At 40.5% G+C, this 14,951-nt stretch overlaps 1 protein-coding gene across 3 annotated transcripts in view; it reads left to right on the forward strand.

Annotated features, from left to right (window-relative positions):
- Positions 1 to 833: 833 nt before the first annotated feature.
- il1rapl2 (interleukin 1 receptor accessory protein-like 2) overlaps positions 834 to 14,951 on the forward strand; it is a 487,999-nt gene continuing 473,881 nt past the window's right edge. Inside the window, exon 1 of one of the 3 annotated variants that reach the window (XM_088081369.1) lies at positions 834 to 2,815. The gene's annotated coding sequence lies outside the window, so the exon portion shown is untranslated. Of the gene's footprint in view, positions 2,816 to 13,836; positions 14,217 to 14,951 lie in introns of those variants that run through there. The other 2 variants (XM_088081371.1, XM_088081370.1) reach the window with 2 other exon arrangements.

The raw sequence follows: 14,951 nt of genomic DNA on the forward strand, positions 1-14,951 counted from the left end.
ACTACTACTAGCACTATACTAGTTATCTATCAACAGAGAATGAGGGCATGGGTGGCACCTGACACCTGATTTATAATTTCTTCCACAGAGAATATAAAATATGTTTCTGTACATTATTCATTCTCACCCTTCAACTCTGAGTTACCCTGTGATGATTTCTTCGTGACATCCTTTCCTTCCACTCATCCCTCTGTCCTTTCAGCCCCCTTCTTCCCTCTTCTCCTCCATCCCCCAGATAATTTTTCTCCACCGCCAAAAGGGGGCAACAAAGCGGCACTTTTCAAAATCCTGAAACTCCCAAAACCCCAACAGCAACACTTGCACATTTTTACTTTCTCTCTCTCTCTTTCTCTCTCTCTACTTCTCTTTCTCTCACAGCCTCCACTCTCTCTGTTACCCATCTCCTCTCTTTTTTTTCTTTAACCTCCATTCTCTCTCTTAACCTCTCTACAACTTTTCATTTTCTCTTGACAATAAAAATCCGCGATGTAAACGATACGAGAGAACAAAAACAAGAAAAATACCTAAAACCTCTGTTTGCCCCCTCTCTCTCACACATACACACACATACACACACGCGCGCGTGCGCTTACAAATGTCAAAATAAAACTTCAAAATCAAATTTGAATGTAGGAAGAAGATAATAAAAAACATATCTGTTTGTGTGTGTGTGTGTGTGTGTGTGTGTGTGTGTGTGTGTGTGTGCGTGCGTGCGTGCGTGCGTGCCTCATGGTGCTGAAGGAACAGCGCCCTTCGCATGGGAGCTGCTGAGTGAAGCAGCCTGTCCCGTTCATTTCTGTTGGACTCTTATCTTCAACAACACAATCATTCCTTCTTTATCTGGGACAGGAAACTATCTGGCATCTGGAAATACGTGTGGGTTTGAATATCAACACGTACGGAAGAAGGATATTTCTTTAATTTTTGTTGCCCACCGCGGGCGCCCCCCTCTCTCTCTTTTCCTCTCCCTCTCTCTCTCTCTGGCTGCTCTGCGCTCCCTTGTGGACTCTCTTCAGGCACTTTGGATAAAAGCCTCCGCAAGAAATGGTAGATTGTATGTTTCTTATCTGTCCCTCCTTGGGCAGGTGGCGAAGTATCTGAAGGAAACGAATGAGGAAAGGTTTATTTCGAAAAGGAAGGGGCGCATCTGATCTTTAGTTATTTCGTCCTCCGCGCCAAAAGTGGGGTTTCTCTTTTCTCTTTTCTGCTTTAATTACAGGAGCGGACTCCACTTATCTTCTCCTCTCTCCGTCGCTCTGTGTTGCTGAAAGCGAGGAGATCCAGGTCCAACTCTCTTCCTCCTCCTCTCTTACCCTCCTCTCTCTCTCTCTCTCCTCTCTCTCTCTCTCGCTCTCTCTCTCTCTCTCTCCCACTCGGTTCGGAGGAGAATCCAAAAAGAAGCAGCTCAAGGGTTCGCGCTATTCCTTCTGCCGCTGCTCCGGCGCTGCAAGAGGGATTTCTAAAAGTCAATTCAAGTGGACTTTTTTGTGTCATTTGGCAAAGAAGTGCAGCTCGGGATCGTATGCATTTGGGGGGTATTTCTGTGGAGAGAGAAAAGTAAAAACAAAAAAAAGGACAGTAAAAAGGAGGGGAAAACATAGGAGAGAGATGGAGAACACGCGTGGTTTCTCATTTCCAAAAATGTCTTGTCGGATGGATTAGAGAAACGGCGCAGAAAAGGAGCACAGACTTGACGTCTTTTATTTTATATCATCGATTTTTGTTTGGATATGGACTGATTGCTGTTATCGATCGAGCTGATTGGTTGGTTGATTGGCCTTCGGACCCGGCAAACTTTGACTTGTGGGGGATTTAAGAGGATAAGGGAACCCTGCACTGCAGCGACTCTCTTTTGGCATGAGATGACGCTTCTCCAACAGCACCTCTGGATTGATTAATTGATTGATCAATACATTGACAACCCCAGTCTGCAAAGTGGGACTATACTGGTCGATTTTCACATCATTAAAGTTGACTTTTCTGCCCATTTTGCCTAATTGAACTGTCGAAACACAGGCAGTATCCTTCAATAAAACTCAAAATAAAGCGTATGCATATGTAAATGTCCCTTTAGGAATGTTAAAGATTTCACTGAAAATAAAATATTTACTCACATACCGTTACATTGAAGCTCCCGTGGGAGTATTGCAGGGTACCACAAAGATACAAAGTACCATAAAGTACTATAAAATAGGAGTGTATACTCATAAATGCAACAAAAGTTTCGCGGTGAAATCATTATAAGAATTTAATAAGGATTATTACAGTGCCAGCGCTTCGCGGGATTCCAGTTTGGAGATTGGAAGTTATTTTTGGCTGCACAAAGTAGAGCGACTCTTCCACACCATTGCCCGGACAGAGACAGAGACAGACAGAACACAGAGGTCTACCTACTTGTCTCTGTCTTACATCCCGAAAGAAAGAAAGGAGAGACACAGAGGGCGGAGGGGTAAAGAGGAGAGAGAGAAGGAGAGGATGCGTAACTGCGGTTAATTGGAGCAGACTTCAAACATCTTGGAGAAGAAGGGATAGAAGAGGAGAGGGATTTTAGTCTTTTTGCAGCCAGCAAGACTAAACTGTTTTAGGGTGCACATTCCTTTTTATTTTGGCACAAAGGAGAGACAATCTCCATCATTTCATCAATCTATCTTCCATCCTGTCAGTTTGGAGAGCCGAGAATTTGTCTGAGGAAGACGCGCGAGCAGAGAGCCAGAGGTGGGATTATTTCAGCAAATGTTAACGCTTTCGTCTGGTCAAGATTGTGTCACCGGCGCCGCTTCGATTTTAGGATTAGTTAACTCCAAAAACACACGAGGTAAGAGAATAATATCATGGTTTTTGCGCATAAGTTTTTTTTTTTTTTATCATGGGCTGTTTGTGTAGTGTGCGTGTGTGTGTGTGTGTGTGTGTGTGTGTGTGTGTGTGTGTGTGTGTGTGCGCCTTTTCATTGTGGAGAAGGGAAGAGTTATTCGCTCGACTGTGTGTGCGCGCGCCTGGTCCGTGGGTGTATGTGAGAGGTGAGAGACCGAGTGGCAGAGAGAGGGGAGCGTTTTTACGCACGAGTGAGTGAGAGAAAAAGAGAGAGAGAGAGAGAGAGTGTGTGTGTGTGTGTGGTCCACTGGCACGTGAGAATGTGTTGTTGGTCTGTGAATTAGCGAGAAGCCGAGAAAAAATGCAGCTTGGTTCGGAACATTTGTAGATTTCGGGTCCTTCACACCTTCACACTTTGATTTGACTATATTGGCCGTTGAACTCGCCGTAAGGCCAATAGGCTGCTCATTATTCATTTATCAAACTGCATGTGCGTGAGTATGAAGTAACATGAGTGCGCTAAAAGCTGGGCATCATGGGTGAAAGACAGTCCCTTAAGGGGAGCGCAGCAGCGATAAAACAGAGGTGTAGAGCAGGATAAACGCACCCAATGTCAGTTTTTAAAAAATCAGAAAATATCGCTTTGTTGAGTTTAAATGTGTCCTCATTTGTCTTGTGATCATTCTTTTTTTATCTTTACACTTCACTGTTATTGTACTGCGCTTTTAAATAATGAGCAAATTGGTGTGATTTCTGCCAAAGACATGAGGGAAAAGGCAATGAGCAACTTAGTAAGAAAGGCTCCACAAATTGCAAGAAATTAGTAGATTAAAACATGAGGGGGGCGCTACAGTTATTATTATCTGTTCCAAAAATTATTTTCAATTTTAAGCCCCTTTCCAGGTTATTTGTTTATTTTATTCATTTATTTGCTTTTTTCAATTTTTTATTTATTTATACTAATTTTCAGGTAATTTTCTTGGACCTTTTACTAATTTCTTTTGGCCATTTTCATTTTTTGTTTACATGTTTTTGAATGAAATCAAACCAGTTTGCTCAGGTTTCAGGGTTAACCCTCACCCCTCTTACATGTAGGAACAAGACACCTAGACTGAGAGAGACAAACATTTATTGTCTCTTTTTGGTCTTTTTGCATCTTTGCAGTTGTTTTTTATTAATTGACTTTCCACCAAGAAATATTAACAGTCCCTTCAAACAGAGGTTCTGCTCCAGGGTCCCCTGTGCCTGCAGGCCAGCCCAGCATGCCTTTACATAATCACATAAATGGATCTGCTTAGATTAAACTCTAACCCCATATTTAAAACATACAGTGTACAAAGTCACACGTTTGCATGTCCACAACCTTAGTCACATACTTGAATAAAAGGAAAGCAGTAGAAATATGCTGAAGAATTCCCTTCAGCCAGTCGGGGTGATGCACCTTTGGGTGAAAGGCTCCCGTTTTGCTTCCACTGTATAATTTTCCCATTTGTTCAAGTCTTCCCAAACACAGACGCCGTTTGTCTGAGTGCTTTACAGCCCAGCAGGTGCTTTCTCTCTCTCCCTCCCTCTCTCTCTGAGTGTGTGTAGAGAAAGAGAGATTGTGTGGAGGAATGCAAGGACAGAAAGTGTGTGTTTGTAGTGTAATGGTGTGTGTGAGAACAGAGAGGAAAACAGAGTGCATGTGTGTCATCTGATTGTGTATGTGTGTGCAACAGTGAAACAACAGGGCATCAACACACACACACACACAGCTACACACACAGGGGAGGGATGCATGGGGTTTAATTATCTCGACCATTTAGCAACAAGGTGCGCATCAATCGTCAGAATGGAGGGAGACCAGTGTGTGTGTGTGTGTGTGTGTGTGTGTGTTGATTTATAGTGTGAAGCTGCTGTCGTATAGATCTGACCAGTAGGTAGATGGACTGGCAGCAGAATGAGTCCGTCAAACTGACCAACACTGGCCATCTATTACCAGGATGGAGAGGAGGGGGAGTTTACAGCAGCATGCAGGGTTGAGAGAGGAGACAGAGGAAAAGAAGAGGCAAGAGAAGGTAGATGTATCCTTTATCTATGTTAAAGCACCTGTACATTCATGTAAAAATATTCCATTTCATCCAGTCGCAGAATAAAAATGTTGCACAGTACATTTCTGCAAACCATAGAGATGTTACATTTTTACATTTTATACATATCAAGGTTTCTAAAGTGAAATATTTTACGTTATATGTACATGAGCTGAGTGTTTAAGGATGGGATGAAGGATGGCGTGACATCTAAAAAGACAGCTGACAAGCAGCAGACCTGTTCCACACCAGTACCATTTCCAGCCGTGTTTGTGGCAACAAAACCACATAATTTTTTAACAAGATATTGGGTGATTTTCACCTGATTTTGTGGCTACTGAATTGGGTTTAACTAGACCTTGGACCATCTCTAGCTGTTTTTGTTGTTACAAAAAATAGGCATTTCTTAATGACACATTGGGACATTTCAGAAATGTTTGTGGCGAAGAAAATGAGCAATTTTTAACAACATGGTGGGACGTTTACAGATGTATTTGTTGCATGAAAAACAATTTTTTTTTAACAACACATTTGGATATTTCCAGTAGTGTTTATTGCTTCAAACACTGGTGCTCATTTGTCACACATTTAGACACTCCAGCCATGTTTATTATGACAAAAAAGGTTTGGGGTTTTTTTCAAATTACAGGGGGTGTTTGTGTTTGCAAATAAGCCCAGTATTTAAAAACACATCTGAACATCTCCAGCCGTGTTTGTGGTGAACAAACTGTGTATTTTAAGCCAAAACAAGATTTACAGCCAAAAGTTTCCCCAACCCTACCACGTTTTTGTGCCTAAACCTAACCAGACATTAACCACAGCATTGTGACAACATAAAATTGAAAAAATAGCCACAAAGAAACTTCAAGTTTCAGCATATACACTACATATGAAATGTACAAAAGTAACATATTCATGGTTTTCAGAAATGTATACTGTCAGCGTTAATTCTGGCAGCTGGGTTGCTTTCAGAATCCCAGTTAAATACCCAAGTGAAGCATGTTGTGGACCTCGGCACCTGTAACCACACCCAGCCGTGATGTCACCAGGTCCTGGAGTACACCTGAACATCAGGGCAGCTAGGTGAGAGGTTAAACCACTAGAGGTCAGCAAAAACAAGTTTTTCCAGGTGCTGTTCAGTTACTCTTTCAGAACGGTGGGCCACTTGACCAAATGCACTTTTCCACCATCAGAGAGGACAATGCCAGGACAAGTTGTCTGAGAAGAAAACAAAGAAAGTTTGGAAATAAGAGGAGAACTCACAGCAGGAAGAGAGGAGGAGATAGACAGATGACGGAGAGGATATAAAGGATGAAGAGAGAAAAGAGGAGAAAGGAGGGGCTAAGTGCAGAGGCAGTTACTGCTGTTTTCTCTATTATAATTGCTCTGTGGTAAAATAGGAAAAAAAAAACTAATTCAGTTTGTCACCCAGTGCTCCTGTGATTTACTGAATCCCTGCTAAGCCACTGAAATGAAGTGAGCCAAATTAAAAAAAAAGTTGCACAAGTTTATTCAAATGTTTTTAATCCCCCCTGCTCATGTGATCATCTACAAAAGCCGCATGTAGAAAAGAGCTCGCTGTTGTGATGCTGAATAATAGATTTTTATTGATTTTTTAAAAATGATTGCTTGTCTTTGATAAAGTAAGGCAATTAGAGTTAAGAGGACGGATGACCCGAAAGACAAAAAAAAGAGGAAGAAAGACGAAAGCACGGATGAAGGAAGCAAAGTCGGGGGGGGGCTGGAGGAGGAGAGGAGAAGTGTCGTGAATAAAGAGGGGAGGATAGATTTAGAGACATGAGGGCAAGAGAGAAGAGAGAGGAGAGAGATCTATAAATTGTGGAGGGGATGACAAGGCGCGGAGAGGCGCTGGAAATATATGAGAAGGGAAGACCGGCTGAGAGGACAGCAGGATGAACCAGAGAGAGAAAGAGGCAGAGAGAGGGAGGATGCTATTGAAGCTGCATTACTGTAGATGTGAAATATTGTAGATTCAGCCTGTTCGCACCAATTATTCTTGCTGTGGTCTACTTTATGGTCTCTTACTGGAAATCTGTGAAAAACTGTCGAATGAGAACTTTAGAGTCAAATACAAACTGTTTCCTCAACAGCAGCGAGGAAGTATTTCCCTCCAGTGGCACCCCAAAATTTTAAAAGAGGCAATCAGATGGGACAATTGAAAGTCTTTGGGTGGCACCAAAACCAAAGGCCAGAGCTGAATTTCAGGAATTTGATTATGCTGTTAAAGTATCAGCTAGTTGAAAACATTTTTAATGCCTTTAATTAATAGGACAGTGTCAGTGTGAAAGGGGAATAGAGAGAGGGGAAGACATGCAGCAGGGCCGAGGCTGGAATTAAACCTGGAGCTGCTGGGGCCAGGACACAGCCTCTGTACATGGGGCACCCATTTTACCCACTGAGCCACCAGACACCCCAAAATACTAGTACTGTTAACATGTCCAGTTCCACAACATTTCTGTTTTAATGTGAATAATGTTTAACAGATTGATTTATTTATTCACTTACTAATTTTTTTTTTACCAATCTTGGGAGCTTGACCTTTAGTAGCTGTTCTGGGGCTTTAGGTCATACCACATGATCTTCCTCAGCAGATTAAGTGAAATTATAGATGTTCAAAGTAACTTTTTTTAATAACTTGGACAAAATGGAAAACTCTTATTCTATGTCAGTTTGGTAAACTGTATGTGCAGAAGAAGATCATGTCATATGATCTTGACAAAAATTTCAAACTTTTACATTTACATTGTACCTTTCATACAGGTTAGTGCATTCAGGTTTTCTACATTTACTCAATGATTCTGTTGCCATCTTTTAATTGTAAAACCTAGAATATGTGGTTGCCAGTGGAAACCAGCTGTTTCTGCTTCTTTAGTGCGAGTTTCTTTGGAGATCTGTGGCTCTCTTAGGCTCTGATTATACGTCTTCTGTTTTACATAGAAACCTCTGATCAGTCGTATTCTGCCTGGCATGTGTGATACTATTATGACTTGTGCATTCCGAAATTTCAAAGAGCAATTTTGATCAAAGTGATGCCATACAATGTAGGGATCCTTACACTTCTGTGCAGCTCGAGGATAATTTAATGTCACGCATGCTGAAGTGATCAAAGACTCTTTATTTTTATGTCATATGAAAGAACTTGCTCAATGGCATTTTGGCATGAAGCAGAAATACATTCAGCCTGTTGGTTAATTGCACAGTGAATATCTGCAAAAACTGAAGGCTTACTTTATTTAGACTTACTGGGAGTGGCGGCAAGGCTATTTACTATTTCTGAATTTTTGATTACCACAACAGTTTGTCATTAGGTGTTTTACAGCAGGATATAGTCTGTTCAAAGTAAAGTTGCACAAAGCAGTATTTTTTTAAGATGCAGACATTTTTTGCTGGATAAAAATTTATTTGTATTGTTAACAGGCAATACTGATTCTGTGATCATATCCGGTGTGACATCATGACCACTCAGTCACACTTAAAATTCTGAGCACAGAATTTTTTGGCTGTGTGGAAAGGGTGTTTAAAACATGAAGTGTGAGTTTGGGATTTAGAAAACTCAAATGTGAAAAGTACCTTACATTACACTTTACTTTTCCAAAGGGGATTCATGGAGATGTAAGCCAGTTGCTATTTCTGGCCAAACTGCAAAACATGCAGACTAAGGTTTCATTGTTTCCACTTCTATTAATAATACCATAACTCCAATGTTTGTTGCGGTATTGTTATGGTGCCTGTAGGTCAGCTCTCATCTCTGTGGAGGTCAGACTCAGATAGGAGCCCTGCAGCTGATAAGGATTCAGTGATTCAGTGTCTTGCTCATAGTCAGCAGGGTGGATGCCTGCTGACATGAGGGTTTGAACAAAGATCATCCAGTTGAAGGTTGGTGCACTCCACACGACGACCTCAAGCGCATGTTTGTGCGTGCAAGCTCTGACTCATATTAATTAACCTCAACACAAATGTAAAAAAGCTCTCCCCATGATGTAGGTACAGATGTGATTTGCTTTCAACCTCCAACAGGACAACAACACTTTCTACCCTTCAGGCTCTGGTATTAACACAGACTTCCAGAGAGTGTCATTTAGTGGTCTACAGCTACAAAGTTTAGTGTTTCTCTTCCCAGAATGTAGACACCAGTGTCCCTCGCAGCATTACTCATCTCGCCGGTCACAGCGTCTGGATTGCAGCTATTAACTGTCCTTGTGTAAGACATTGTGGTCGCAGGCCTCCTCCTGGCGTGTCGTCACTTGACAAAGGAGGCAATATGCTTTAATGAGACTGGATCCCAGAGTGAGACTACATTTTTCTTCGGTGTCCTGGGTGGAAAAAGTGGAAGAAACCTTGGCAACGGAGCAATACCAAAGTATTTTATCTCCTGCTGGCTGCTTAAAGTTAAACAAACGAAAAATATATCCTGCACCGAAAATCCTCGGCAAAAACAAGCAAGAGACTTGTGCATGCCCTGTACAATGGAGATTCAGTTGTCACTGTGCTGTATAAGCTTAACATATTTTGTGTGAAAGAATTTATAGCTAAACCCTGAAAGCACAAAACCTCAGCAAGCAGCTTATTTTACGGTATTTAAATGACACGATTTTACAACCCAGGCAAAGAAAAGGAGGGGAATCCAAGAAACTCCATGCGTTAAATGCTCTCCAAAGAACTGGGAAGATATGATTGTCTTCATTCAGAAAAAAAAGGTGTGTGTGAGTGTGCATTTACATCACTTCATGAATTTATAATCTCAGAAAAAAGGGTCTCCTGGGGTTAAACACACAACACACTAATTTATCAATTATAATAATTGATGCAATGTTTGTTGACTGTGTGTGTGTTTGTGGGTTGGTGTGGATGGTGGTGGTGGTGGTGGGGCGTTCAGGGAGGAAATTCTGCCCCCGTCAAACAGAAACACACATCAGAAGTGATGGGGGCAGGGCCAGTCCTGTGCCTCTAAGGAACACATCACAGCTCAGCTAATCTGGACTCAACAGAGCATGCACATACACACACACACACACACACACACACACACACACACACAAATACACAGTGCAATAATATAATAAGACATGTCTCAGGATATGTCCTTCTTCAACTATAGTACATCGGTAAAGAAAATCACTTTTTCACCAATAAACAAGTGTATACTGTGTATGCATATGTGAGACAGCAGTATTGATGATTTGATCAAACAGCTTACAAAACCCCATGATTATAATAATAATATCTCAGTATGCTTTCCTAAAATGGCTTTGCAGTTGTATAAATAATGATTGCCCTTTCGAGACAGAACAAGGTCACCAGTCATTTCCAGCCATGTCGGTAGGGCTTTATGGATGGCAACGTTTCACTTTCCTTCATCCAGTTAATTTTTTCAACATGGTAGACGGTTTTGCACCAAGTGGCAACCTGAATGAAGCCAATATGGAAGTGCCAAAAACTGCAGTTCCTCTAATGGCCACTTGAGGCCGACACCAAAACAGAGGCAATCCACATAGAGAGATATTAAAATGCTCAACTTTACATTTTTTTTCTCTACATAGATCATTTCAACATATAAAGTATGCCTGTAAAGGGGTTACATTTTTATATAACTCATGTGTTAACATTTTATTGAGGCTTAAAGCTACCTATGGTTTTTGGCAGGGCTGCTTTGAGTGACAGGCTGTCTGTCAATAGTGTCAGTCAGATCTCCTCTCCACAGCTCCACCCTATTGTCCAAATACGGTCACTTCTGGCTCCAAAAAAAAACAACAAGATGGCAAAATGTCAAACGTGACGCTTCAAAACAGGAGTCCAAAAACCAATGGGTGATGTCATATTGGCTATGTCCATTTTTTAAATACAGTTTATGATTTGGACCAAAATTGGTCCAGGGAATGAATCTCCCTGACTTTGGGGATTGTTAGACTTTTCTTTTAATGCCACTGTGAGGTTGGCATGTGGTTTTGAATGGGTTAATAACCTTTGGATGGATTGCCATTAAATTTGGTACATTCATGCTCCCCTCAGGGTGAATTTCTATAACTCTAGTGATCCCTTAAATTTTCATTTTGCACCTCATTCAGCTGCTGGCATTACTAGGCTCTTCTGTTGAAAATTCTTGTTCAAACCCACATTTCCTCAATCTATAACTTCAACACCAAAGATCCACATTTGTAATCCTTTTTCTTAAAAATGGTCAGTCTTGGCTTCTTAACCATAGACCCCTTTCTCACATTAAATATTTTAGCTGCTAGACTTGACAAAAAGCACTGTGGTGAGTTTTTGTCCTACCAGCAAGGGCATCAGTTCAACAAAACAATCAAATGTGACATTTTGGAAGCCATTGCCGACAAAGCCATTTTGCCATTTAGGCATAATGACTTGTTGCATCCAGCCAGACTTATACTCTGTTGGCAGTTTAATAGAGACCCGTTTCCCTTCCCTATACAATCCAATACAGCAGCTCACACTATTTCAGAAAAGTGATTGATTCAAGTCATTTTAGAAGTTTGTGATGCTGTTGATTTGCATAGTATTATACTGAATCAAATTACCTGACAACTCAATCTAATTCAACTGCGGAAAATGAGCCCACAACCCAGAAAGTCTTAAATATATACCTTCTTGTTTTCATAGACGTTAAGTCACATAAATGTTGGAATTTCTTTTAAAAAGTCTTTTACTTTGACAGTTTTCTGCAGTACTATTTGAGCAAAATAAATATTACATTTTCCGTTATGTATTCCAAACATTGCTAAGGACCTAAATGCAAACTGAATAACATAAAAAAACATATTGTATAAGAAGTAGAATAATAATCTAGAAGCATCTGCTCCACTTGTATCCCTTTATATCTGTTTCTTGTCCCTTTCCTGCTCTTATCTTCTTGCCCCCCATCCTCTTCCTCCTCCTCACTGTGACTCTCCAGTTCACCCTTCAGCACATCTACCAGTGTGCGTGGCCTATCCTTAGTTGACTTAACATGGTCTGACAGGCCAATCCCTATGGATTCTGATCAAATAGAGCAATAGTGTACACAGCAGCAACAGTGCAGCCCCAGCCTGCTAAAACAGCAGCCATAATATGGCAAAGATCAGCGTCCTGCAAAACTGATTCGACACGTTTATCTGCTGATTCTACTTTGTTACCCACAACATTTTTAAAAGAAGTGGTTTGGCTGGTATTCAGCTCATGGTGTGTGTGTGTGTGTGTGTGTGTTACAGATAACACACATCAGCACACTGCAGAGCTTTCTTGTACTTTTCACATTTTACCAGCATGAGAAATACTGCATGTACTGCTGACTTTACTGCAAACCTATTTTTAAAAGAGTGCAATAGACTTTAGTTATAGTCAAGACTGCTTTGACATAGATAACAAACAAATGCCAAGATTGTAGTAGAACAGTTGAAAAACAAAGTCACATGGAAATAAATATGTAATGTGTATCCAGCATTTTCAGAAAGATTGCAGATCATAAACATTTAGTTTGGGTTTACACAGTATTCCCCATAGAATGAAAGAGTGTGTGACATCTTTTAAATGCCCGTGTATGCCTTGTATCTTGCTCTAATTTCTGATATTTTTTTCGGGTCCATGAACGCAGTGCAGCAGGTGGAGCCCTCCATGTGTTCTGGTTTTTTTCAGGGGCCAAAAGTGTAAAGTGTCCCCCGGCATTCACCTGTGGAATGTCACTTGAATTAACATCAATTGACAAGGAAGAAACTTGAAACGACCCCAAAGAGAAACAAAAAGGCATATAAAGAAAAAGACAAGAGGCAAAATACCTGCAAAAATGGACAAAATGACCACGAACAGACACAAAACAACCACAAGGAGACACAAAATGACTAAAAAGCAACAGAGTGACCCAAAAAGTATTGCCTCAAAGAGACACAAATATACAGCAATATGACAAAAATTGCCTCAAAGAGACCCAAACAAAATGACACAAAATGACCACAAAAATATGCTTAAGGGCGATAAAATATACATAATGACTACTAAGATGTGAAAAACTACCAGTATGTCATGCTCCCGTGTAGGAGAGGTGGTAGGGCCCCTTGCATATGCCCAGGGGGTTTATTTTCTCATAATCCGCCCATGAAAAGCACATCACAGGAGGATGTGATGTTTATGATATGCAAAGAGACCACAACACATGTAAAACCTTACTGTAGATATTATACATCGTAGTACAGTGATGTAATTTTGAACCTAACAGACATTTAGTTAAACTACCAATTAAAACAAAATTTGAAGAAAGGTTCAGAATTGTAGATTTGTTTTTTAGAAGTTTATATTCACACATTTTACACCAGCTGTTGGTGGTATTGCACCAGTTTACCTGCAATAAATGTCAAGAAAAAGGCTCAGTTTTGCTGTTTGCCAACTGTTAAAAAAGAAGAAGAAGAAGAAGAAGAAGAAGAAGAAGAAGAAGAAGAAGGTTGTGTCCAAATTTCCACCCTATGACTGAGCTCTCGCGGACTTCAGTCATACCTTCCAAAAAAGTCTATGATGTCAGATGCAAAGCTATAAAGCCACTGATGAACAGGCTCCATGTTTGTTGCTGAGAAAATGAGTATAACTTACATTGGAAGACCTTCTTTTGTTTTCTCTCAGCCATGTTTTAGCCAGTTTGGCATGTATTGCACAGCTGTTATATCTGCTACCATCAATTATGACTAAAATAATACAATGCATTTTTATTGCCTCTATAACTTATCTTTCTACATATTTCTGTATCAAGATGTGGCTAAATATTATTGTTGATGTACATGATTGAAGAAACTTTTGATAAAATGAATTAGATTGTTTCACAAATGCACAATATTTATTTTTGGCCTGTAATTCAAGAGACTACAACTTGACGTCCGAATTGCAAGGAATTGTGGGTAATTATATCACTAAAGTCTGTTGATGTCTGCACCTCAAGCAGACCCTGTCGGAGTCTGCAGAAAGTCTGCTTGAGGGTCCTTGTGGAGTTTACTAATTGTTAGTTTGGACAGCCCTCAGGACTTGTGGACATCCCACGAACACGCCCGCAAAGTCCGCGAGTCCACAAGTGTGGTGAAGTCTGGACATTTGGACACAGTTGAAGACGAAGAGGATGTAGAAGAAGAAGACGAAGAACCGTCAAAAGTCAGATGTCAGAGTGCCCCTGAATGCACCAAGAGGAAGAGGTTTTCGTTCAGTGCTTGCTAGCAGCTGCGTTGTCATGCAAAAATGGGTGAATTGAACCGAATTCAACACAAAACTTTCACTTTTATGGATTAACTATCTCAAGCAAGTTTTGAGTGCGAGAGGATTTGAACGCTACCGGCTGCCTGTGAGGTAGGAAACTCATCAGAAAGTTCCGTCATGCTTTGTGAAATGTTTGGTAAATTGTTGGGGGCTGAAACCTGCTGAAAGCTCCTGGATGGTCTTTTGAACATGTCCCAGTGTATTTGAGCTCATATTTTAGCTTAACCTTGCTCATGTGTCTGTCATGTCAGGAACGGTGTGTTTAACAGGTGTTTCATCAGTGCGATCACCTGCTGAGGTGATGGTGGGAGTGAAGGGCTGCAGAACGTTTGCTGTCAGGGCCACATGGTTTATCATCCATAATTTTGTCTCTGAGCTGCTTGTCAAATTCATAGCATCATATATCTGAACTGACCTGAACTGAGATTGTTTTGCAATTCTGTCTTAAGTCTCTGTTAACCCTTTGAAACCTGTGGAAATTTGCTTGATTTCTTTCAAAAACATGGAGAGAAGGCTCTGGGCATCTTAACAATAAAATGACCCAAAGAATTAGCAAGAAATTCGTAAAACGTTGCAAGGATGTCATATTTAACCCTTCAACAGTCACACAAACAATGCCTTTTCTGAACATTACATGAAGTCAGTTTATTAAGGAAAAAAAACAACTAGTATAGTGCATGTGACAAGAGCAAAAGGTAATGTGATAACAGCATCTGAAAAAAATAACTTCATACAATGAACAAAAAAAATATAAATATAAATAAATACAAATTAAAAATAAATCTAGAAATAAAAACTCTGTGTAAAATATATGGTAAAAAAAAC

Source organism: Plectropomus leopardus, chromosome 8 (genome assembly GCF_026936395.1).
Source record: "Plectropomus leopardus strain MGB_pleo_1.0 chromosome 8, ASM2693639v1, whole genome shotgun sequence".
NCBI classification, from domain to species: Eukaryota; Metazoa; Chordata; class Actinopteri; order Perciformes; family Serranidae; genus Plectropomus; species Plectropomus leopardus.